This window comes from Rhincodon typus, chromosome 26 (assembly GCF_021869965.1).
Source record: "Rhincodon typus isolate 14 chromosome 26, sRhiTyp1.1, whole genome shotgun sequence".
Classification (NCBI taxonomy): domain Eukaryota; kingdom Metazoa; phylum Chordata; class Chondrichthyes; order Orectolobiformes; family Rhincodontidae; genus Rhincodon; species Rhincodon typus.
The window spans coordinates 7,868,214-7,893,213 of NC_063357.1; the positions used below are offsets into that span (position 1 = coordinate 7,868,214).

General features: G+C 43.5%; 1 long non-coding RNA gene and 1 pseudogene across 1 annotated transcript; both read left to right on the forward strand.

The window, feature by feature from the left end:
• The window catches only part of LOC109934762, a 119,793-nt pseudogene that overhangs the window by 27,270 nt on the left and 67,523 nt on the right, over positions 1 to 25,000 (forward strand).
• LOC125486151 lies at positions 11,862 to 15,426 on the forward strand. The gene is made up of 2 exons (XR_007264835.1): positions 11,862 to 11,986; positions 15,263 to 15,426. It is a non-coding gene; the product is annotated as an uncharacterized LOC125486151 (long non-coding RNA).

The window sequence follows — 25,000 nt, forward strand, 5'->3', positions numbered from 1 at the left end:
TGGTAACGGCTTTAAACCAAGTAGACCCAGTTGATCCAGTCAGAAAAGGGATGGTGGTAGCAATCTTTATAGGAACATATGAACAGCACTGGGCCATTCCGCCCCTCGAGCTTGTTCCACCATTCAATGAAATCATGCCTTTAGCCCTTTGCTGAACAATAACTTTTCTTTCTCTGATTTAAAATTAACAGCGAATCCAGCATCCACTGCCATTTGTGGAAGGGAGTTCCATAGGTTTATGACCCTTTGTGTGTAGAATTACAACATTTAAAAAGGCACCTGGATGGGTAAATGAATAGGAGAGGTTTAGAGGAATATGGGCCAAATGCTGGCAAATGGGACTGGATTAATTTAGGATATCTGGTCGGCATGGATGGGTTGAGCCGAAGGGTCTGTTTCTGTGCTGTACATCTCTATGACTCAAAGAGCCTTAAGTGCTTCCTAAAAGTGACTTTCCCAGTCACATGTTGTTGCTGTTTGGAATTACATGTGAACATGATACAAAGTACTATGTATAATGGGACATAGTGATTGGAACTAGTCTCAAACTTGCACATTTTACAACTGGACACAATTGAGACCCCCCCACAGTACTGAAGAACCATGCAGCAAAACTAACCAGTTCCCAACTCCAATTGTTTTTTTACAGCTACGAAACTGGCTTCAACCAATAATTTGCAATTGTAAAGATCATCATCATCATCATCATCATAGAATCCATACAATGTGGAAACAGGCCCTTTGGTCTAACAAGTCCACACTGACCCTCAGAGCATCACACCCAGACCCATCCCCCTATAACCCACCTAATCTACACACTACGGGCAATTTAGCACGGCCAATCCACCTAGCCTGCACATCGGGATGGTAAAACTGAAGTCAGCGATTACTGCCAATCATTAGTAAAGTGCTGAGGGCCATCCAAAGCATATGTACATAGTATTCACTTGTGCTCCATACCAGAGGTAGAACTTCCAATTACAGGTGCTCGCCAGTATTGACCTTGTGATGGAACAACGCCCTCATGCCTTATAAGAGTGGGTGGATAATTGGCAGAGAAGAACAAAGGAGAAAAACTAATGAAATTCATACCAAATACACCAAGATTTGCAGCAAACATCAAAGAGATTCCAATGGGAAACCCAATTAGGTAGTATCCAATCAAGTTGCCGATAGCTCCTAGTTTTTGCTTCCCAGCTCCTCTTAACACTCCACCACACACACCCTGCAAAATAAACAAACAACATATTACAGTGATCACACAACATTTCGCTTCTACAGATGGGAAACAAAACCTAACAAATTATTGTGGCCTCAAATACTTCCTCATCAATGGATGACATTTTAAAAATGATCACTGATGTTATCTAGGGAATGGGTCACACAATAAAGCAGCTTTCATAGAATCCGCACAGTGTGGAAACAGGCCCTTCGGCCCAACAAGTCCACACTGACCCATCCCCCTGAACTACACATCCCTAAACACTACAGGCAATTTAGCAAGGCCAATCCACCTAGCCTGCACATCTTTGGACTGTGAGAGCAAACCCACGCAGACACAAGGAGAATGTGCAAACTCTGCATAGACAGTTGCCGAGGGTGGAATTGAACCTGGGTCCCTGGTGCTGTGAGACAGCAGTGCTAGCCACTAAGCCATTCTCTTGCATTGTTAACATAAATGTAACAAGTGGAAGCTCTTTTCTGAACTAATGAATTCAAGCCATGCATGTGGTTGAAATATCTGCCCCATGATCTAATTGATTGTCAGAATTCTCAAGGTGCTGAATGGCCTTGTCCTGCTTCTATGATCCAAACCTATGTTGCTGTTGACTCTCTGGCAGCAGACTCCGTTAGAATGTGATAGGATGGTGTCACCTTTTCTCCTTGAGAATTGTATGTCACTGCTGTGGGCTGCATGGTTCAAACTGTTCTCAACAGCTTTAGTAAAACTTCAGCAAAAAAAGTAAATTACAATTAAAATCACAGGGATCCCAAAACGAAAGCATTTAAATCATTCAGGGACAACACATAAAAATAGGAAATAGGAGTAGCAGTAGGCCATTCAGCCCTTCAAATCTGCTGTGCCATTCAATAAAATGATGGCTGATCATCTAAATACAGTACCCTGTTTCCACTTTCTTTTTATAATCTTTGATTCCTTTAGCCCTAAAAACTATATCTATTTCCATCTTGAAAATGTTTTGGTCTCAATTACTTTCTGTGGCAGAGAATTCCACAGGCTTACCACTCTCTGGGTGAAGGCATTTTTCTTCACCTCAGCCTCAAATAGCCTATTTTGTGTTGCTCAGAGTGTGACAGACATTGGGAATGAATGTCCTCAGATGCTTCCCCCACTCTAGGTTCAGTAGACATATTTGTTTTCGCAGGTCATTGCTGAGCAGAGAGTTCCAGTTTACCACCCTCAGAAGTTGCCCATTTAAAAAAAAACAGAAATTCACCAAAGTCCTGCTCTTTCATCAGAGAGAGATGACTGGTGGCAGTTTAACCTGAGAGTCATCACATCTCGGGCGAGGGGGAAGGTAGAGAAGGTGGGACCTTCATGGTAACCTCAGCCTTTGTGGGAATTGAACCTGCACTGTTGGCATCACGCTGCACCATAAACCTCACCCTTAAAGAAGCAACAATGGGTCCATTGGAAAATGTCGAGAGAGGTACCAAGGACATGCAAACTGCGTCAACTGAGCTATCTGACCCCCTGTCCCCCAATGTCATCAATGTCACCCATCCCTCCAATTGCTGCCATGCCTCTTGATGTTAAAAAGTGAGTGAACACAGCAAAGTCTAAGGGGACTCAGATTTTGCTGAAGATACATACAGCAAAATTAACCATTCCTCAACCCAACGGTTTCAGCACAGCGATGAGACAGGCTTCTGTGCAATAGTTAGGAATCTTAGATATTTTCAACACACTGGATAATTCTAAAACAAATACCAACCTAATGGTGTCCTCACAATTATTAGATTCTGAGTTCAATGCAGAAATTATTGCAATTTTTTCATGTAGTATATAATTTAACATTTGCAGCACCAGAACAAGCGATTTGACCCAGAGATAACAAGGTGTAGAGCTGGATGAACACAGCAGGCTAAGCAGCACCATAGAAGCAGGAGGGCTGACGTTGAGTCTAGACCCTTTATTTGACCCATACTACTGTTTATGCTTGACATAATCTCCTCCCACCCTCCTTTTCATCAATCTACCTATCCTTACATTCATCTCTCTCACACGGGTTTATCAAGAATCATAAAATCCCTGCAGTGTGGAAAGAGACCATTCAGCCCATCAAGTCTGCACCAAGCATCCCACCCAAACTCAGCTCCTTCCCTATCCCCGTAACTCTGCATGGGCAGCACAGTGGCTCAGTGGTTGACACTGCTGTCTCACAGTGCCAAGGACCCGGGTTTGATCCCACCCTTGGGCGACTGTCTGTGTCAAGTTTGCACATCCTCCCGGTATCTGTGTGGGTTTCCTCCAGGTACGCCAGTTTCCTCCCACAGTCCAAAGATGTGCGGGTTAGTGTGGATTGGCCGTGCTAAATTGCCTGTAGTGTCCAGGGATGTGCAGGCTAGGCGGATTGTGGTGGGAAATGCAGTGTGATAGGGTAGGGGAGTGGGTCTGCCCTTCAGCGGGTCGGTGTAGACTCGATAGGCGAAATGGCCTGTTTCCACAGTGTAGGGTTTCCATGATATCATGACCAATCAATCTAACCTGCACATCTTTGGACTGTGGGAGGAAACCTATGCAGACACGTGGAGAACATTTGAATTCCACACAGACACTCACTCAAGGCTGGAATCAAACCCGGGTCCCTGGCACTGTGATGCAGCACTGCTAACCACTATACCACCATTGTTTATCTTGCTTACCACTTGGAAATATTAGAGAATTATTGCAGTACAGATAAAGAGCATTCAACTCATCGTGACTGCACCAGCTGTCTACATGTGTATCTCACTTTAATGGCATTTTCCAGCCCGTATTCTCCCCATAACCCTGCACACAGTTCCTTTTTAAACAAAAACAAAGCACAGCAGATCTGACAAACTGAAATAAAAACAAAGAACACTGGAGAAACTCAGCAGGTCGGGCAGCATTTGGGTTGAGAGAAAACAGTTAATGTTTTAAATCCAATAACCTGTCTTCAGCAATGCCTTTTAAAACAACAGTCTAACACGTTTCTGAATGAATGAATTGAAGCTGCATCATCCTCACCCCTAGGCAGTGCATACCGTAGCCTGGCTGCTTGCTGTGTAAGAAAGCTTTTGTCTGTTTTAGCAATATATCTATACAATTCACTTCAACTGTGCCTGCTGCAGAGAGTTTCACATGTTCTACAAGACCATAAGAAATTGTAGCAGGAGTAGGCCATTCAGCCCCTCTGGCCTGCTCTGCCATTCAATAGGAACATGGATGATCCGACACTCCTGACACCCACTCCCTGTAAGCCTTGACTCCCCGGCTGTTCAAGAATCTAGTTCAGCCTCAAATTTACACAAGCCTTTTTCCTGTATTCCCACTTCAATTTATCAGTGACTATCTTAAATTTATTGCTGACACTTCCAGTCTCACCTGCAAGTGGGAGTATTTTCTAATCTATCAGACCCTTTCGTAATCTTAAAGCCCTCTATCAGATCACTGCGTAGCCTCCCTTTTGCTAACTGTTTCTAAATTTCTGGCCCCAGATCAGAGAGTTCAGCAATGAATTTTCAGAAAAAAAGTATTATTCTAAATATCCCTTTATTTTAGAATACTTAGGATGAGATGGAGTGGAAGCAAGAAGACCAGCACAGAACAATTGGGCTGAATGGCTGTAAAATTCCTTGTAAAATGCAATTGCATGTGAACAGAAGTGGAAAATGGAATATGACAGTAGGTTTTGTTTAATATTTCCACAGGACGTGGTTGTTGTTCCCAAATCAGCATTTATTGTCAATGTCTAATGACCTTGGAGAAGGTGGTGGTGAGCTGTGTTCTTGAACCCCTGCAGGTCACAGGGTGTAGAAACACCCATAGTGCTGTGAGGAAGGCACTTCCAGGATTTTGACCCAGCGATAGTAAAGGAACTGTGATATATTACCAAGTCTGGATGGCGAGTGGCTTGGAATGGAACTTGCAGGGGGTGGTGTTCCCATGTATCTACTGCCCTTGTCCTTCTAGATGGAAGTATTTGTGGGTTTGGAAGGAATTGTCAGAGAACCATGGCAAGTTGCTGCAGTGTAGTTCGAAGGTGGTACACATTGCTGCTGCTGTGCTTTGGTTCCTGATGGAGTGAATGTTGAAGGTGGTGGATGGGTTTTCAATCAAGCTGGTTGCTTTGCCCTAGATGATGTTGAGCTTTGAATGCTATTTGAGCTGCACTCATCCAGGCAAGTGGGGAGTACACCATTACAGTCCTGACTTGTGCCTTAGACATGGTGGTGGACAAACTGAGAGGTGTTAGTAGCTGAACTACTTGTTACATAATCTCCAGCTTCTGTCCTGCTCTTGCAGCCACAGCATTTATATAACCAGACCTGCTCATCTTTTGCTCAATGGTGACTCCAATGAAGTTAAAAGTCGGAGATTCAGTGACAGTAATGTTGTCTGACAGATGTGCATTGTAGGTGACACTTGAATTGAAATGCAAAAATAAATCTAAAGTAAATGAGTGAACATTTAAAAGCAGAAACATCACATAACCCTGCCCTGATAGCACAGATACTGAAATACTCACCGCTGTAGCATCGAACATATGAAAAGCAGAACATAATGGAACTACTTCTATAACTAAATGTAGAATTTCTCTGCAAAATGAAAAGAGGTGCTTTAGAGAGTTTTCACATGATCCGGAACCCATTTTGTAAGTAGATTTTGTGAAGTATTCATGCTGTAGAATTTATGTTTTACTGACTTGTCACTGGTGAAGATATAGCCCACCACATTCCTTAGTGCTCCAATTATCACTGCATTTACTAAGGAGATGCAACCTGCAGAAGCAAGTTTAAAACATGAAGAATTTGCATCAAATAATCTCATCAAGGTTTCAGCCAATCCTTTAAAGGAAGTTGCCATTCATTGTTACTTTGTTATGTTCTTCTTTCATCCATTCCCATCATCACCCCCACCCCTGCTGTAGAGGATGTCAAATCCCTGCCTGAATACAACTTGATGGACTCAATCACACTTCATGCCATTCCCTCAACCTGTTCCAGGAACCTTCCTCCTGTTAAAGCCCAGGCTGTGAATATCACCTCACTGAATACAGTGGAGGAGGCATCAAAACACTTGGCAATAAAGTCATAATGAATTGGCGTGGCTGGAATGTAGCGGCAGCAAATTTAAGCACAGTAAGCTCCCACCAAATACAGTATAAACATGACCAGCTATCTGTGTTGATGGTGCTGATTGACAGCTAAATGTTGGTCAGCTCGCTGGTGATAATGTCCCCACTAGTCTTCAATATAATGCTGTGGGTATCTTTAACATCTACCCAAGCAGAAAGTTGGAGCAATTAATTTAACGTCTCATCTGCAAGACAGCACTTTCGACTGTGCAGCGCACCATCACTTGAGTGTCAGACTGCATTACTTGTGCTCAAATCTTGGAGTGAGACTTGAGCCAAGGACCTTTCGAGTCAGATGCAAGAGTGTTACCAACTCGACTTCCGACAGTGCAGAAAGAGGTCTATCAAGTCTGGTCAGGCTCTCTGAAGAGCATTCTACACAGACCCCCAACCTATCCCAGGAACCCTCAAGACCTCTGGTGATGTGTGGCATTCCCACAGACACCTGGGAATCACTGGCCCAAGACCGTCCAAAGTGGGGGAGCAGCATTTTGACACTCGGGAAAAAATGGATGCCCAGGCGATAACAGCAACAGAAGCACTCTGCCACACCAACACCCCACCCAACCCTTCCCGTGACCACCACCTTCCCCGAGTGTAACAGAGTCTGCGGTAGCTATTTGGCTCTGCACAGCCACCCTGACAGTGGAAGAGAATCATCCTCATCTGTGAGGGACCGCCAATGCATGAACGATTTCCCGTGGCTAACTGACCTAGACTACATCCCTGGACACTCTGGGAAATTTATCATGGCCAATCCATCTAACCTGCACACTTTTGGACTGACCACAACCACAGCTGGATGTGAACAAACCGTTACAGAATAAGAACAACAAAATGTGGAAACAACTGTGGCGTGCGAGACAGAGCCAATGTTTCAGGTCATTGACATATGGTAAGGACTGGCAAAAATTAGAAGTGGAACAGGTTTGTGAAGCTGTGGAACACAGAGGAGGAGTGGATAGAGTGAACAAGAAAATCTGTGATATCATGGAAGAACAGGAGTGATTCAACGATGTTTAAGGGTTGATGGTGCAAGGCAAAAACATTGGTGGCATCGGAAAAAGTAATGGCATAAAAGGTTGCCCTTGACAAGCTATAAAAGGGTCAAGGTCCAGGACAGAGAAAATGGAAGCAGTGGTTATGATCTGAAATTGCTGAACACAGTGTTGGGGATTGGATGGCTGGGGAGTGTCTAGATGGAAGATGAGATGCTGTTCCTCTAGCTTCTGTCAAACTTGATAAAGGGATTGGACTGAAGTTCCTATTGTAACGTGTTGAGCAGAGAACAATGCACACTGACAATTCAGGCGTGATGAGGCAGGATTTGCACTGTTATCTAAGATTAACAGTTACTGCCCTGAAGCTTCCTGGTAAAGGCAATGTACTGGCATGCTACACAAACAAGGAATGGTCCAGCTTTAATTCCTGTTTGCTCCAAATTAGATGATCCGAGCTGGGCTCCGAGTATAGTGCGTGATATGAAGTGAGGTAAGTAAATTATAACATTGGTCTCAGTGCCCTTAGATGAGGGAGGGAGAAACATCTCCTGACCTTTACAGACTGTTTGTATTCCAGACATCTTTATCGGCTTCATTGATGGCCTTCCCACCAACACAATGGGAACTCTTTGCTGATTATTTGCAGTTCTATTTCTGTCTCCTCCAATAAGAAAAAAGCCGACACAAGGATCTGCATAATTTCTAGTCTTGAGGTAGTAAATGACAGATAACATTTGCACCATCTCTGTGTCATTTAATCACTATCTCAAATTTAACCCTTGACCTCAGACAGTGTTGATGGTGCCATGTCAACAACTCCTTGGCTACAAGAACAGGGTAGGGAACGGGCAATCTGATCACCCAATGCCACTCCATTATCTAACGTGTCAAATCAAGAGCATAATAGAATATTCAAGGATTAGAGGATTAGATAGGGTGGACGGTGGGAGCCTTTTTCCTCGGATGGTGATGGCTAGCATGAGGGGACATAGCTTTAAATTGAGGGGTGATAGATATAGGACAGATGTCAGAGGTAGGTTCTTTACTCAGAGAGTAGTAAGGGCGTGGAATGCCCTGCCTGCAAAAATAGTAGACTCGCCAACTTTAAGGGCATTTAAATGGTCATTGGATAAACATATGGATGATAATGGAATAGTTTAGGTTAGATGGGCTTCAGATTGGTTTCACAGGTCGGCGCAACATCGAGGGCCGAAGGGCCTGTACTGCGCTGTAATGTTCTATGTTCTATGTTCTATGTTCAACACTCACAAGGTGGCACCATCACCTGCTGCCCCAGGGAGGGAGAGGAGAGACAATGTAGAAGGGGCACCATCACCAGCAAATGGCCATCCAACTCCCACACCATCCTGCCTGGAACATCGATCATCACTCCATCGTGGTCACTGGGTCAGAATTCCAGAATTGTGGAAGGGCCAGCACCAGAACAACTGAAATAAGGAGACCCACCAGCACCAACACCTTCTCAGGGAAAGTAATAATTGGAAATAGATACAGCATTGGCAGAATATCCCAAAACAACAGGATTGATTTCAAAACCTTAACGGAAGTGTTTATTATGTAGACATCAGGCTAGGGCAGAATCGAGATCAGCTGTTATAGCAACTGCAGTCAAATAGCCCACCAACAATTACCATCCAACCGCATAAACAAAGAATTATCAATTGGGAAGGTCATGGAGGATGCTGACACCCAGGGAACTGTATCCCAATGAGAAGCCAAACTGTTCCGGAGATTTTAGAGGGGTGAACGTTTGAGAGAATGACCACAGTTTTGGTCAATGGGATTAAACAGTTGGACTCACCAATGCAGTATATAGCAACTTTAGCAGAGTTTACAGCCTGCTGAGGATTTCTGGCCCCCAACGCATTACCCACGTGAAAAGTTGCAGCCACACTGTATCCTATAGCAATCTGGAGCAGAAATAAAGATAAACAGTGATGTCTACATTATTGTCTGTTTTCTTCTCCCCATTTCACCTGTTGCTGGAAGTTAGTGTTCTACCAATATATCTGTGGGTGGCGAGCTATTTTCCCAGGTGACCACTGTTGGTGTCTTGTACTAATTAGCACCTCGACCATGATGTGTCACTGGGTAAGGGCTGTTTGTGCAAATTGACCACCACCAATCACCCTTTAGCTTTGCTTTGTCTTGATCTATCTAGTGGTGACAGGATACACCATCATACGATTGTCTACAGAAGGGGCACTGTGCTGAGTTCATGAGAAGACTCACTGCATGATAGCAATAAGTATAATCACATTGGGTCAGGCATAATTAACAGGACTTTAGGGAGTTGGTATCTGCTCCCTCCGAAAGTTCAGGTAGAACTCCTCACCTCTAATGTGTGGGATCAATAGAATGGGTGGAGCCAATGCAACATGGTCATTGACCCCTTCATTATGTTATGCAACGGGTTGTCATATCACCAAACATATCAGAAAGGTCAGAGGTTTAGTCCTGTCTTTGGCTGAATTCCCCGGAGTTCAGTTTGCTAAGTGGTTAACTTTACAAATAACTTCATTAACCACCCTCCAACCCAGCTCCAGCTCCTCTCAGCACCCTCAGGGCTTCTGGAAGAAGTAAAAGAAAATCCGAGTTTCTTTTCTTCAATTCTAACTGTTAATAGAGAGTCCAAAGCATGGATGCCGATGGTGTGTAACATCCGTGTTGGCTGTTATTCTCTCCTTTCCTGTCGTCAAATTGTCTTCTGACACTCATCCTCCCTTGGCTTCAATGTGCTGTTAAGGTTAGCATAGTGGCTTAGTGGTTAGCACTGCTGCCTCACAGTGCCACGGGCCTGGGTTCGATCCCATCTTCGGGCGACTACCTGTGTAGAGTTTGTGCGTTCTCCCCGTGTCTGCGTGGGTTTCCTTCGGATGCTCCAGTTTCCTCCCACTGTCTGAAGATGTGCAGGCTAGATGGATTAACCATGGGGAATTCAGGGTGGGGGGGGAATGGGTTTGGGTGGGATGCTCTTCGGAGGATCAGTATCAACTCAGTGGGCTGAATGGCCTGCTTCCACACTGTAGGGATTCTAAATGGGGTACTCAAAAGCTGTTAACAAAATTTGAAACAGATTCATAACACACTTCAATAGCTGGGTCAACTGGTGGAAATGTCATGAGGTAAACAATTCATTTGCCACCAGGAGCATGAATTACTGAAGATACCCGTTCTACTTGTGTTTTTACAACTTATCTGCACGAGTGGGCAGAGGTAAGAAGTTTTACCCAATAACATTGTGTGGAGGTGGATGAATACAGCAGACCAGGCAGCATCAGAGGAGCAGGAAAGCTGGTGTTTTGGGTCTGGACCCAATAACATTGATGTTTCCTTATGACATCATGTTATGAGAAATGGCAAACTGAGCCAGGAAACACAAGATGGCAGACTGGGCAGACCTGTGGAAAATGCAGTTTTGTGCTGCAAAATGTGGTAAACAAATATGTTGGAGAATAAAAAACATAAGTGTGTGATAAAAGGCTTTAAAAAGAGCTTGTGAATTTTACATAAAAGCTAGGGATTGATATTAACTTTCTAATCAATTTTTGTTAGGTTACAATTGAAATATTGCATTCAGTCTGGATACCTCATTTTAACTGCAGCGAAAAAAGAATCTTTATTCTTCATTTGTTGCTAAAAGTCCTAAGAGTCAAGTTACTTTGTGTTTTTGTTTTCTTAGGATATTTATTCTTTGCTGAAACATGCTTTATCTATGTAACTGCTGTACTTGTATCTAATCTTTAGCCTTACCCTGTATGGTACTGTAATAATCTGAAATATGATGGTCTGGGCTCCAAGTTGAATTTCATTAAGTAACCCTGTGAATGAACCAAACAGCAAATGAAAATTAAATGATTACAGAGACTGGAGGTGAAATAAAACAGAAAATTCTGGCATTATTCAGCAGATCTGACTGGGGCTCCTGTGGAGAAAAATAATTAATACATGTTTGAGGTCACCTTATCCAGAATTGAAATCAATCTTTACCGAAGGAAATAATTATTAAGATAGAATGATCTTCCATATGCAGCTGCTGCTGTAAATCTATCCCCCTAACTGGATACTAGAACATAGAACGTAGAACATAGAACATTACAGCGCAGTGCAGGCCCTTCGGCCCTCGATGTTGCGCCGACCTGTGGAACCAATCTGAAGCCCATCTAACCTAACCTATTCCATTATCATCCATATGTTTATCCAATGACCATTTAAATGCCCTTAAAGTTGGCCGGTCAACTACTTTTGCAGGCAGGGCATTCCACGCCCTTACTACTCTCTGAGTAAAGAACCCACCTCTGACATCTGTCCATATATATATCACCCCTCAATTTAAAGCTATGTCCCCTCGTGCTAGCCACCATCCGAGGAAAAAGGCTTCCACTGTCCACCCTATCTAATCCTCTGATCATCTTGTATGTCTCTATTAAGTCACCTCTTAACCTTCTTCTCTCTAACGAAAACAGCCTCAAGTCCCTCAGCCTTTCCTCATAAGACTGCTGTACATTTCTACTGCGGTTCTCCAGGCATGGCATTCATAGGAAATGCACCAGTGCTGTGCCCACAGCAGGTTCGAGTTGGCACAAGATATGGTCAACTTTTTCCAGCACTAACTTTATGGTAGGTTTAAAGGTCGAGTTTGAATGTCAGTGAACGGAGGGAGTGGGTGAGTGAGTGACTAGCTAAGTAGATGGGTTACTGGGACAGTGAGTCGGGGGGAGTAGGCAGGTGAGGTGGTCAAATGGGTAATGGTGTAGGTGGGTGAGATAGATGAGGTGAATGATGTTCTTTAGTGCCTAAATGGCAAGGTGGTGGAAGTCGATAAGCAGTTAGAGATTGATGGGTAGTCAGGTTCAGGGTGTTAGTCAGGTCGGATCAAGGTTAGTTGGGTGGTGTTGGGAGGGTAACCAGATGTTCGAGAGGGTTACTCTTAGGTCAGGCATTGAGTCAAATTGAGAATGCAGTCAAGTGGAATGGATAGTCATAGAGAATCATAGGATCCCACCAGTGTGGAACCAAGCCATTCAGCCCATTGAGTTCACACTGACCCTCTGAAGACCATCCCACCCAAACCCAATGCCCTGCCCCTGTAACCCTGCATTCCTCATGGCCAACCCACCTAACCTGTCCATCCCTGAGCACTATGGGGCAATTTAGCATGGCCAATCCACCCTAAACTGCACATCTTTAGATTGTGAGAGGAAACCAGAGCACCTGGAGGAAACCCACGCAGACACGGGGAGAATGTGCAAACTCCACACAGACAGTCACCTGAGAGTGGAATCAGACCTGGACCCTGGTGCTCAGCTAAATAAAGAACTGACCCTCACTCTCTGGTGCCATCATCTGAAAAGAATTGTTTATTTAAGATTTATTCGATTTAAGATGGTCGCAATCCAGAATATAGTGCAGAGCAGTAACATAGGAAACAAAATTGGGTTATTAAGAGTGTTAGCACTCTTAGCTTTAACCAGTTCATCTTGAGGTTCTATATCATGTCCCCCATTGTCTAAAGGTGGTAAGAAATTGAGGATTAGTCAATTTTGACCAAGTGAGTAAACCAGCCACGAAACACTGGTAGAGGTAACCAGTTTGCAATGAGGTTACATGAATTATTAGACACACTAATTATTTGATCATATCACCAACTCATATCAAACATAGCTTTTAATGTTTGGTCTGGTCTTACAATTTGGAAAGTGATGGCATAATAGAATTCTTGACTTTCCAAATAAATGCTGAGGGATGTACAAGATTGGATAGGAATAATGGGAAGCTTATGGCAGATACCAAGGGCTCAAAACAACAGAAGCTTTTGAGTAGTATAGAAAGTGTGAGGGGTTGATTATAAAGGAAATTATATCAAGAAATTGAATGAAGGGACGAGAAAACAGGTAAAATCCCAAAGTGTTTTATAAATACATTGGGGCAAGGGGACCATTAGAGCAAGAGTAGACACCTTTAGAGACCAAAATGGTAATCTGTGTGGGGGATCTGGAAGATGCAGATGAGATTATAAATGAGTATTTTGCAGTTGTATTCACTACTAAAAAGGATGATGTAGGTGTAGAAATTAGGGAGGCATACTTGAACAAATTACCATTGAGAGAGAGGAGATATTAGCAGACTTTAAACTGGTTAAATCCCCAGGTTTGGATGAGATGTTGTTGTGGAAGGCAAGGAAGGAGATTGCTGGGGCTCTGATGTTAATTTTCGAATCCTCTTTGGCCAGAGGAGGAGGATCAGTGGACTGGAGGGCAGCTAATTATTCATGAAGGGTGCAAGGGATAAAACAGAAAACTACAGACCAGTGAGTTTAACATTAGTCGGAGGGAAACTATTGGAAAGAATTCTGAGGAAGAGAATTAATCTTCACTTGGAGAGGTGAGGATTAATCAGGAATAGCCAGTATGGTTTTGTCGAGGGGAGATCACGTCTAACAGATCTGACTGAGTTTTTTGAGGTTGCCCAGTGTAAGTAGATGAAGGTAGTCAGTTGATAAATGGACCCCAGTGAATCAATCGACAAGGGCAAGGTGCATATTAATGATCTGGATATGACTGGAGGAGGTATAGTCAGTAAGTTCACAGATGACATGAAGGTTAGTGACGTGGTAAATAGGGAGGAGGAAAGCCATAGACGACAGGACAAGACAGACTGCTCAGATGCAGAACAGTACAAATGGAATTTAATTTGAGATAGGTACATTTTTAGAATTTAAAGGCATTAAGAGGTTTGATGAGAAAGCAGGAATTTGACATTGAGATCGAGTATCAGCCATGATCATATTGAAGGGGGGGGAGAAGGCTCAAAGGGCAGAATGGTCTGTTCCTGCTCTTGATTTTGATGTTACTTTGTCTCTGATTCTGAAACGTACACGGTGATATATTGTGGGAGGACTAACATGGCAATAAAATACGCAATGAATGGTAGAACACAAGGAATTTCAGAGAATCAGAGGGACCTTGGTGTGTATGTCCATAAGTCTTTGAAGGCAACAGGACAGGGAGAGAAGGTGGTTCAGAGGTCCACTGAAATTTTTGCCTTCATTAGTCAAGACATTCATTGCAGAGCAGGGACCTTATGATGTAGTTGTATTTAGTATTGGTTAGGCCACAGCTGGAGGACTGTATGCAGTTCTGTTCTAGGAAGGATGCGATTGTACTGGAGAGGGTGCCAAGGAGACTCAATGGGATTTGGCCTGGGCAGGAGTGGTTCAGTAATGTAAAGAGACAAGATAGTCTGGGGTTGTCTTCCTTAAAGCAAAGAAGTCTGAGATGGGATCTGAATGAGGTGTACAAAATCATCAGGGGCAGGGATAGGATCAAGGGGAAGAAATTTTTCTCCTTTGTAATGGGGTCCTCTAGGGGAACAGATTTAAGATGAAGAGGTTTAGGGGCATTTTATGGGAAAACCAGAGGATGGGAGCATCTGGAAGTCAGTGCCTGTAAGGGTGGTACAAGTGGGAACTTTCTCAACATTGAGGAAGTATTTTAGTGATCACGTGAAATTCTAAACAGGTCGGCACAACATCGAGGGCCGAAGGGCCTGTACTGCGCTGTACTGTTCTATGTTCTATGTTCTATAACGAACATAGCTACAGGCTAAGTGCTAGAAAATGGGATTAGAGTGGATAGGTGCTTTCTGACCAGTGTGGACATGATGGGCTGAAGGGTGTCTTTCCATGTTGTAAAACTCTTTGTGATTCCCATTGTCCTAATGAGTTCAGTGGCATTAAACTCCATACCATTTTGTTTGTACCTTGGACCATTCCAGTATCTATCACGAAGATAGATTCCATCAATGAGACATTGTGTGATTTCACAGCTGCAGTTCAATCTTCAGTCTCTGGTTATTTACCTTCAACTGATGTAGATGTTCTATGCTTTGCTCTAGGTGTTAATTTGCTGTGATCTATCGTTTTGTACAGCGATAAATGCGAGGAATTGTGATTCAACTGTAGCAGAGACAGAATTTATCTTGTGATTTCAGGAAAAGGGTGAGAATGATTCAGTGGCACACCTTACATCCCCATGAGTAAAGACAATTGTGTGAATTGACTCATGCCTAGTTTATAATTCCGATTGAGTTAAAGTTCACCCACTGTCTTCATATTGCACGTGTCTATGAACCATTGTAAACCTCTCTGCCATTAGGAGAGGAGCGGCCTATCTTTGCTGCACCCATTTGCTGTATATTTTGATCACCAGCTTCTTTTAGTATGTCACTGACAGAGCAACACTGGAAGCAGTGAGAAAGTTTATTTACCGACAAGGAACGTTCCGATATGAAATGCCCACCATTCAATACAGAGCATGAACAGGCTGGGAATTGCCAGTCGTGTAAAGTTGCCCCATTCCTGCAAGCCTTCAGTGGACCAACCTGCAGAGAAAACAAAACAAACAAATTACTAACACATTACAGAACATGTATAGAAAGTCCGGAAGAAAGAACAGACTGAAATGCATTCGTATTATCCAGATCACCTCCTCTTTCAACCTGGAGCAGGGTTTTTCCCTCAGTTCTTTGTCTAGTTATCTATCATCCATTTCACACCATGACCCAAAGTGTAAGTGACCCTCCCTGAAACCTACCTGCCCAGGTCTGAACATGCAACTTTTTCCATCGAATGTATCCAAACAGGAGGAGAAGCTGAAAGTACTGGGAAGCAACATTGGCAGCAGCTGAGCCCCTGGAATACAAGCCTGGATATTAAATGTGGCTTCAGATAACTCCTAGGTTACTGTTCATTTACCAGAACTTGTATTCAATTATACATTCATCATTTTAGAATATTTAAGGTTGTTTACTACTTACGGCAATCCCAGTGTCAGCACGTAGAGGAAGAGGTAATTGATAACAGCATTGAAGATGTTGGTGATGAAACCAATAAAAACCTGAGGCATGATGATCCCCTGAGGTGGGAATAAAACAATAAAGTCAATCCTGGCATCAATTAGCCAACAGGGAATGTGGCATAGTACCGACTCTGTTCTGAGGAGGGGTCACTGGACCCAAAACATTAACTCTGATTTCTCTCCACAGATGCTGCCAGACCTGCTGAGCTTTTCCAGCAATTTCTGTTTTTGTTTGTGAAGAAGATTAGTGAACCTGAGAACAGAATAAAAGAAGGCTGCTCATCATCCCAGCAGAGCAAGTGTGAATGATGGTGTTAACAATCAAATGCTGCCTCCTAGCATTTGTCTGGAGAGCGACAGACTAACATGAAAAGCAAAAGGGCACTGCTGTAATTTCCACACATTCACAGATTGGGTGATAACTTAACAAAGCAGACCACTAGCCCAGTATAGAGAGCACCTGATTTCACCCTTTTGATTTCAGTGGCTTGAAAACTGGATGATTCTGCATTGGTGACAACTTCACCAGATTAGCATGCAGGCACTGAAGGTAGAAATGATCCCCACTTGATCCCTTTGGGTTAAAAAAACTTGTTTCATTCGTATCCCCACAAAGAACAGTTGAGGTGAACAGCATTAGCTCATTTAAGACAAAACTAAATAAGCACATAGGGCAGAAGGAAATGGAGTAGCATATTGATGAAGTTAAATAAAAAATGGTGGGAGGAGACTCATGTTGAATACAAACACCAGTATAGATCTATTGGGCCGAATGGCCTGTTTCCACTTTGTAATTCCAGCCAAATCTTCCAAATGAATATTTTGTAATTTCCAATTGCAGTTGACCATCAAAATAAGGAACATGAAATTGACAACTCCCGACAATATCTTATTGTAAAAATAAAAATAATATTTTATTGAATCTCATGCACACTCCAACATTCAGTGACTTTACCTGGTTCTGAAGGTATCTGATCTCTAGGTCATAAAGAAATGCTGCCTAAGAGAGAATATTGAAAATAATTAGGAGCAGCAGACAGTAAATCAACCACTGCTGAAACAGAAGAAGAAATTGCATTCATATAGCCCTTAAAATGTTCGAACATGACTAGAGACAACTTACTCAGATGCTAACCCTAACCTAACCTAACCCTCCCTCTACTGATCCCTTCTCCCGCTTCCAACACACCCCCTCCTCCTGGACACCACCCCAAGGCCTCCTACCCTCCCTCGACCTCTTCATCTCCAACTGCTTTCGAGACATCAATCACCTCAACCTCTCCACCCCTCTCACCCACTCCAACCTCTCCCCCGCAGAACGTGCAGCCCTCTGCTCCCTCCGCTCCAATCCCAACCTCACCATAAAACCCGCGGACAAGGGAGGCGCAGTTGTAGTATGGCGCACTGACCTCTACATCACCAAGGCCAGGCGCCAACTCTCCGACACCACCTCCTACCGCCCCTTTGATCATGACCCCACCCCTGAGCACCAAACCATCATCTCCCAAACCATCCACAACCTCATCATTTCAGGTGACCCCCCACCCACGGCCTCCAACCTCATCGTTCCCCAACCCCGCACTGCCCGCTTCTATCTCCTTCCCAAAATCCACAAACCTGAATGCCCTGGTCGACCCATGGTCTCCGCCTGCTCCTGCCCCACCGAACTGATCTCCAACTATCTGGACTCCATTTTCTCCCCCTTGGTCCAGGAACTCCCTACCTATGTCCGTGACACCACCCACGCCCTCCACCTCCTCCAGAACTTCCAATTCCCTGGTCCCCAACACCTCATCTTTACCATGGACGTCCAGTCCCTCTACACCTGCATTCCCCATGCAGATGGCCTAAAGGCCCTCCGCTTCTTCCTGTCCCGCAGGCCCGACCAGTCCCCCTCATCCGCTTAGCCGAACTTGTCCTCACCCTCAACAACTTCTCTTTCAATTCCTCCCACTTCCTACAGACAAAGGGGGTAGCCATGGGTACCCGCATGGGCCCAAGCTACGCCTGCCTCTTTGTAGGTTACGTGGAACAATCCCTCTTCCGTACTTACACCGGCCCTAAACCCCACCTCTTCCTCCGTTATATTGATGACTGTATCGGCGCCGCCTCGTGCTCCCACGAGGAGCTCGAACAGTTCATCCACTTCACCAACACCTTCCACCCCAACCTTAAGTTGACCTGGACCATCTCTAATACCTCTCTCCCCTTCCTGGACCTCTCTGTCTCCATATCGGGCAACCACCTAGAAACCGATATTCATTTCAAGCCCACCGACTCCCACAGCTACCCAGAATACTCCTCCTCCCACCCACCACCTTGTTCAAAAAGCACACAATTTGTGAACACAGTCAGTCAGTGGGACATTTTCTAAATTCCTGCTTTGGAAATAAAACCACTCTGACTCCATGTTCAAACACAGACAGTTTCTAAACAAGGCCTCACACCGGGAGACGTTGTATTCATTGATAAAACCTTTAGTTATCTCGGGACATTGACTTGAAAGAGATTCAGAGAGCTGCATATTAATCAATTGAAACCTGCATCTCCTTTCTAACTGATTAAGGATTTAACAGGAGGGAATCAGCCAGCCAATTTCGGGTTATTAAATACATTTCCATCAGTGGTATAATCGTTTGATTTTTTTACTTATAAATTCTGTGTCTTGCTACTTCCTCTCTCATTACACCTGAGGAAGGGACAACACTCTGAAAGCTCGTGTATTCAATTAAACCTGTTGGACTATGACTTGGCATCGTTTGATTCTTGATCCAGTCAAGAATGTCATGGAAAACTTTCCAATTACTGGAAAAGCAGAGCTCCAACACTCAAGAAGCATGATACTATCCAGGATAAAGCTAACTGCCTGTTCGGCGTCTTTTCCACCATTTTTAATGTTCTCTTCCTCCACTACTGTGCACAGCAGCAGCAGTGTGTACCAGCTACAAAATGTACAGTAGCAAATTATCAAGGCTCCTTTGACAGCGCCTGCATCCAGAAGGATAAGGACCACAGACACAAGGGAAAACATCTGCACATTCCCTCCCAAAGCATTCTTACCAAGGTCTCACCTTCACAGGCTCAAAGTTCTGGAACAAACTTCCCGGCAACACTCTGAACGTACCTAGCACCACATGAACAGCAGTGGATCAAGGCTGTGCTCACCATCACCTTCTCAAGGGCAATTAGGGATGATTGTAAATGCTGGGTTCATATCACATTAAAGGACAAAATCTGAACAATTTCAACAAAAGGGTAAAGTAGCAATTTTTCTCAATAGTCTTTGTAGAAATTGCCTGCTCTGTTACCTACGTTGAAAATTAAAGTACACTTCAAAAGCGCTTCTTGATCAGAGCATTTTGATGGATTTATCAAGTCATTCACAGGTGGATCCACTGCAAATTTTTCAGGCTGAATTCTTTTGGTCTGTCTACATAGCAACTGATGAATGACTTCATTCGATTAACAGTCTGTCTGCATGCATCAATGCTACCTACAATAATTTACTTACAGGAAGAGCAGGAATAAATATCTTCACATAGAGTTGTGTTAACCTGCAGGAAAAAGATACAATGCTGTTAATAACAGGGAAACCAGAGAACGTCACTACCTGAACACAAAGGTTAACCCAAACTGCAGTTGGAAAGATATACAATGCAGTGAATTACAAACATGCCACACCATGCAGATAGTTAGGTGGTTGTTTTCCACTGGTGCAGATGTGATGGGTAAAAGGGCCATTTTCTGTGCTATCGGTCTCTGTGACTCTATGAAAGCTGGTGTTTAAGACCTAACATATCACAAAGTCAATCGAATTTATGTGGGAATGCGACATAAAAAATACATTGTATTGTATAATTGCTCGCCCCAGGTAACTCTGATGTTTCTACTAATTTCTGGTCTGGTACAACATTCATGCAGGCAAGAAATCAACATTTATTTTGCTGTCTCATTGATATATGTTAGGAATAGAGCTCCCTTTCAATGTGGTTACCCAGTGCACTTGTAAGTTGGAATAAAAATGCAAAAGGAAATTGACAAGGTTCTCACTTGGCGACTGCAGGAGATTGTTTGACAGCCAATAAAATGTGCTCAATGTTTATGAAGAGAGCCCAGCAGGGAAAGCAGGCGATCAGGAGAATGAGGATCCCTCATTGGAGAATCACTCCAATTTGCTTCGGGTTCTTACTGCCATACGTCTGAAAATCAGAACAAAACGTTAAAGAAAATTGGATCAATATTGACCAGTACACTACATTCCATTTTTTCTCTATAAGTTATAATTGTCACATCATTACAAAAAAGTAATCAGAATGTTTCACTCCCACAATCAAATACATCATGATGGGATACCATTTATGCGTAGCATTGGACATGCCAGGTTTGTTTAAATTGCAGTGCATCTGAACTAGTTATACCTTACCCACTATCACATTGATCAGAGACTTTATTTATATTGATGTGTACTTTGTCATTCAATCATCAATCGACACATCAGACTCTTTTCTAAAGCTGTTAATAGACAAAACATAAACAACTTAGACCAGAATCTATTAGAATACCACAGAATCCCTATAGTGCGGAAACAGGCCATTCAGCCCAACAGACTCTCTGAAGAGCATCCCACCCAGACACACCCCCATAACTCTATCCCTGTCACCCTGCCTTCCCCATGGCTAATCCACCCAGCCTACACCTCCCTGAACACTATGGACAATTTCCCATGGCCAATCCACCTAGCCTGCACATCTTTGGACTGTGGGAGGAAACCGGAGCACCCGGAGGAAAACCACGCAGACACAGGGAGAATGTGCAAACTCCACACAGACAGTCACCTGAGGGTGGAATTGAACCTGGGTCCCAGGCACCATAAGGCAGCAGTGCTAACCACTGAGCCACTGTGCCACCCAATACATTCCCTACAGTGTGGAAGCAGACCATTAAGCCCATTTAGTCCATACTGACCCTCCAAACAGCATCCGACTCTATCCCTGCATTTCCCATGGGTAATCCACCTAACTGCACATCTTTGGGCTGTGGGAGGAAACCCATGCAGATACAGGGAGAATGTGCACACTCTACATGGACTGTCATCCAAGTGGGGATTTGAACCTGGGTCTCTGTGGTTGTGAGGCAACAGTGCTAACCACTAAACCACTGGGCGAAAATCTCTTTTTCTCGATACTCTCTGCAATGCAAGACAGGGACAGTTAGTCTTAAAACAAGTTTTATTGATTTCAACACATTGATGCCTTTGATTCTGAGATCACAGTTTACAGAAGCCCTACAGTGTGGAAGCAGGCCATTCAGCCCATCAAGTCCACACTGACCCTCTAGAGACCATCCCACCCCCCAACCCTATCCCTGTTACCCTGCATTTCCTATGGCTAACCCACTCAGCCGACACATCCCTGAACACTATGGGGCAATTTAGCATGGCCAATCCACTTAACCTGCACATCTTTCGACTGTGGGAGGAAACCAGAGCACCCGGAGGAAACCCACGCAGACAATCACCTGAGGGTGGAATCAAACCAAGGTCTTTGGGACTGTGAGGCAGCAGTGCTAACCACTGAGCCACCATGCCACAAGCTTAATTAAATAATGCACTGGTGTTTGCAAGATCTATTCCTCTAAACCATTCAGAATGCAGATTAATGTTTCTCCCAGTGTTACTTCAGTGAAATTTATTGTATGTTTCCTCCCAAGTGAATTTCATATCCAAAGCTCTTACCTGTTCACAATCACTGGAACAACTTCCTATCTCAACTCTTAAGGAAATTTGTAGCGACCTGATGCTAGCTGAGAACAGCTAGTTCAGGAATTGTATTGAGCATTTCTTCCTGGCTCATATTCACACAGTGCCCTTTGTTTCCCAAGGTCTGTTGATGAAAGATTTATATTTCTTTGATGGAACAATATCCACTGTTCCTTGTATAGACTGCAGTTATCTGCACCTACCTGAGATATGAGTGTCACACGCTGTAGACAACCCCATACCGATGGAGATACCTGATACAGATATTACCTGTCCAAAAGAAATAAGAAAAAGGAAGTATTTAGAAATACCATCCTGTGGTATCAGACATTATCCCAACTTTGTAATATTCTAATAAAACCATTGACATCATGACAGGAAGTGATGTAATGTCACATGACCTTGATTTCTTTGGAAGAACCCGTTAGCAAGATGAAGTCACAGTAAGGTGTTTCTTAATTGATTCAGTGTGTGCTTTACATCAACAGACTCTATAAATATTCTGCATTGCCAGAACAAGACCAAGAAACTGATCTTGATCTCATCAGGACAATTTGCAAGAATATCAATTTAAGGGGAGAATCAACATTTATACCGTATGAAAGGTTAGTGATGATTAGTTGCCAAGCAGTCTCCGATTGGGAGAGCCATTTCCGTGCAGAATGCATCAGTTAATGATAGTAATGAATTGTTTAACTTCTAGGCAGGTTGACTCTGATTGATCAAGGCATTGCCCTGGGAAATGAGCTAACAAATGGCTGTCACTTTTTTGGTTGAACTGGAATAGGCACAATGTGTGTACCAGTTCTTTCTGTGTGTACAGAACATCATCCTACGTGTTAATACATGTAAATTTCATAACATGTAAATTTCATAACATGTAGATGTGGCACACTGTAAGCCAGACAGTTCCAAGTTCATTGTCAGACTACTTCTTGACACACTCAGGATTATCCAGCAATGATGTCCAATTACAGCATCAGATCTGATATTGGGCACCAGATGGGAGGATTTGCAGGCTGGATGCGTGCAGTTCGGTGACAGCCATTCACATGCCATTCCATTCCATCATAATGCAAAAGACTACACAATCCAGTGGTACAGAACTGAAGATCACAGGGACAACTGAATACAACCTCGAGGAACCGGAAAGCTGAGGCGATCGGCTGAAAATTTTAGAGTGATGACTCCACAGTTGTTCACAGGTTAAGGAAGCTGAACAGAGCTGACCACATCATTCTATATCTTGAAATATCGCCAGTGTGTCTGGGTGCACCCATAACAGTTCTTCATCCACTCCTGCCAAAAGTAAATGTGGAAATGGACTCTGTTGAAACAAAGGTTCTTTCATCTGTGATGGGACCAACAAACTGGGCTCAGGCTTGGTCCCAGTATCAAAGCCCATGGGATGTATCAAAATCTACTTGAATATTACACAGTTGGTCATAACAGTCGAATGTAAAGTAAACTTATGCTGTTTATCAGTTGGGGCCTCTGCCAAATTGGGTGGCATTCAAGCTTCAAGAAGCTAGATGCAAATAATGTGTATTAATGTCTGCTTTGGTTCAGTGTCAATTCTTTTATTTATCTGAAAACACTCCTGTAACATTTTATACATTATATTATGTTAAAGGCGTTAGATAAACGCAATGTTATTTTTGTTGATTTGGTTCCAAGGCCCACAGCAGACCTTGATAATCTGCACAGTTTACAGGTGAGCAGTCCTCCCGTGTGAGCCAAGAGACTGCCAGAGGGTGAACTCCCCATGAAGAGCATTAAGACGGAACCCAATATCACCCTCACCCAAAGCCCCCTACACGCATGGCACTTCCACGATGGGTCGTTGACAATGGTGATGAGCTGGAACCCCAAGTCGATAGAGTCACAGAGTCCTTCGGCATGGAGACAGGCCCTTCGGCCCAAACTGGTCCATGCTGTCCAAAATGTCCATCCACACTAACCCCACTTCCCTGCACTTGGCCCATATCCTTCTAAACCTTTCCTATACAAGTATCTGTCCAAATACCTTTTAAATGTTGTTAATGTACCCACCTCAACTACTTCCACTGGCAGCTCATTCCATATGCTTACCACCTTCTATGTAAAAAAAGTTGCCCCTCCGGTTCCCATGTATTCTTTCCCCTCTTACCTCAAACTGATGCCCTCTAGTCCTCAATTCCCCAACCCTGGGAAAAAGACTGAGTGCATTCACCCTGCCCATGCCTCTCATGACCTTATACACTTCTATAAGGTCCCCTCTCAGTCTCCTACACTCCAAAGAAAAATGTCCTAGCTTGTCCAACCTCTCCCTATAACTCAGTCTTTTGAGTCCTGGCAGCATCCTTGTAAATTCCTGATGTTCCTGTTCTTTAGCCTGGGGTCACTGAAGCACTGAAGCTCTAACTAACATTGAGAGCGGCAGGTAAAGACCAGGCTTTTTCACAACGAAAATCTCATCAGCTGATAAAGGCACTGAGCTTGAAACTGATAGGAAGCAATGCAATTTCATCACTATTTTAGACAGGAGACATTAGGATCAATAAATGTGAACATTCTTAACATGAACTCACCGCTGTGGCAAGACTGACTGCACCCAATTCAACTTTTCCTAAATGTCCACAGAACACAGAGCTGACAGTATTTATTAAGCGAATCATCAGCCGTGATAAAAACTGTGAAAGGAAAATGAATGAGAAATAGTTTACACTGGCCAATGAATGTTGATCATGTTCATAAACATTAAAAATTACTTATAACCTAGTTCAACAGATCAAATTTCTTATTGAAAACAATAATCATGTTTCTCCATAATGGTAACAGAAGTCGGTTTCATTGAGGGCTTCAGGATGATGAGGGATCGCGTGCGCTGATGAAGGGTTCAAATATCAGGATTTATGAATGAGAAATAATGTTCTTTGAGGTAATCAGACAAAATCAAGCAGAGGATTGTTCCTTTTAAGATAGGGAGTTGTAGAATAAATCAGCAGACAATATTACAGTGGATTTTGTTAGGAATAA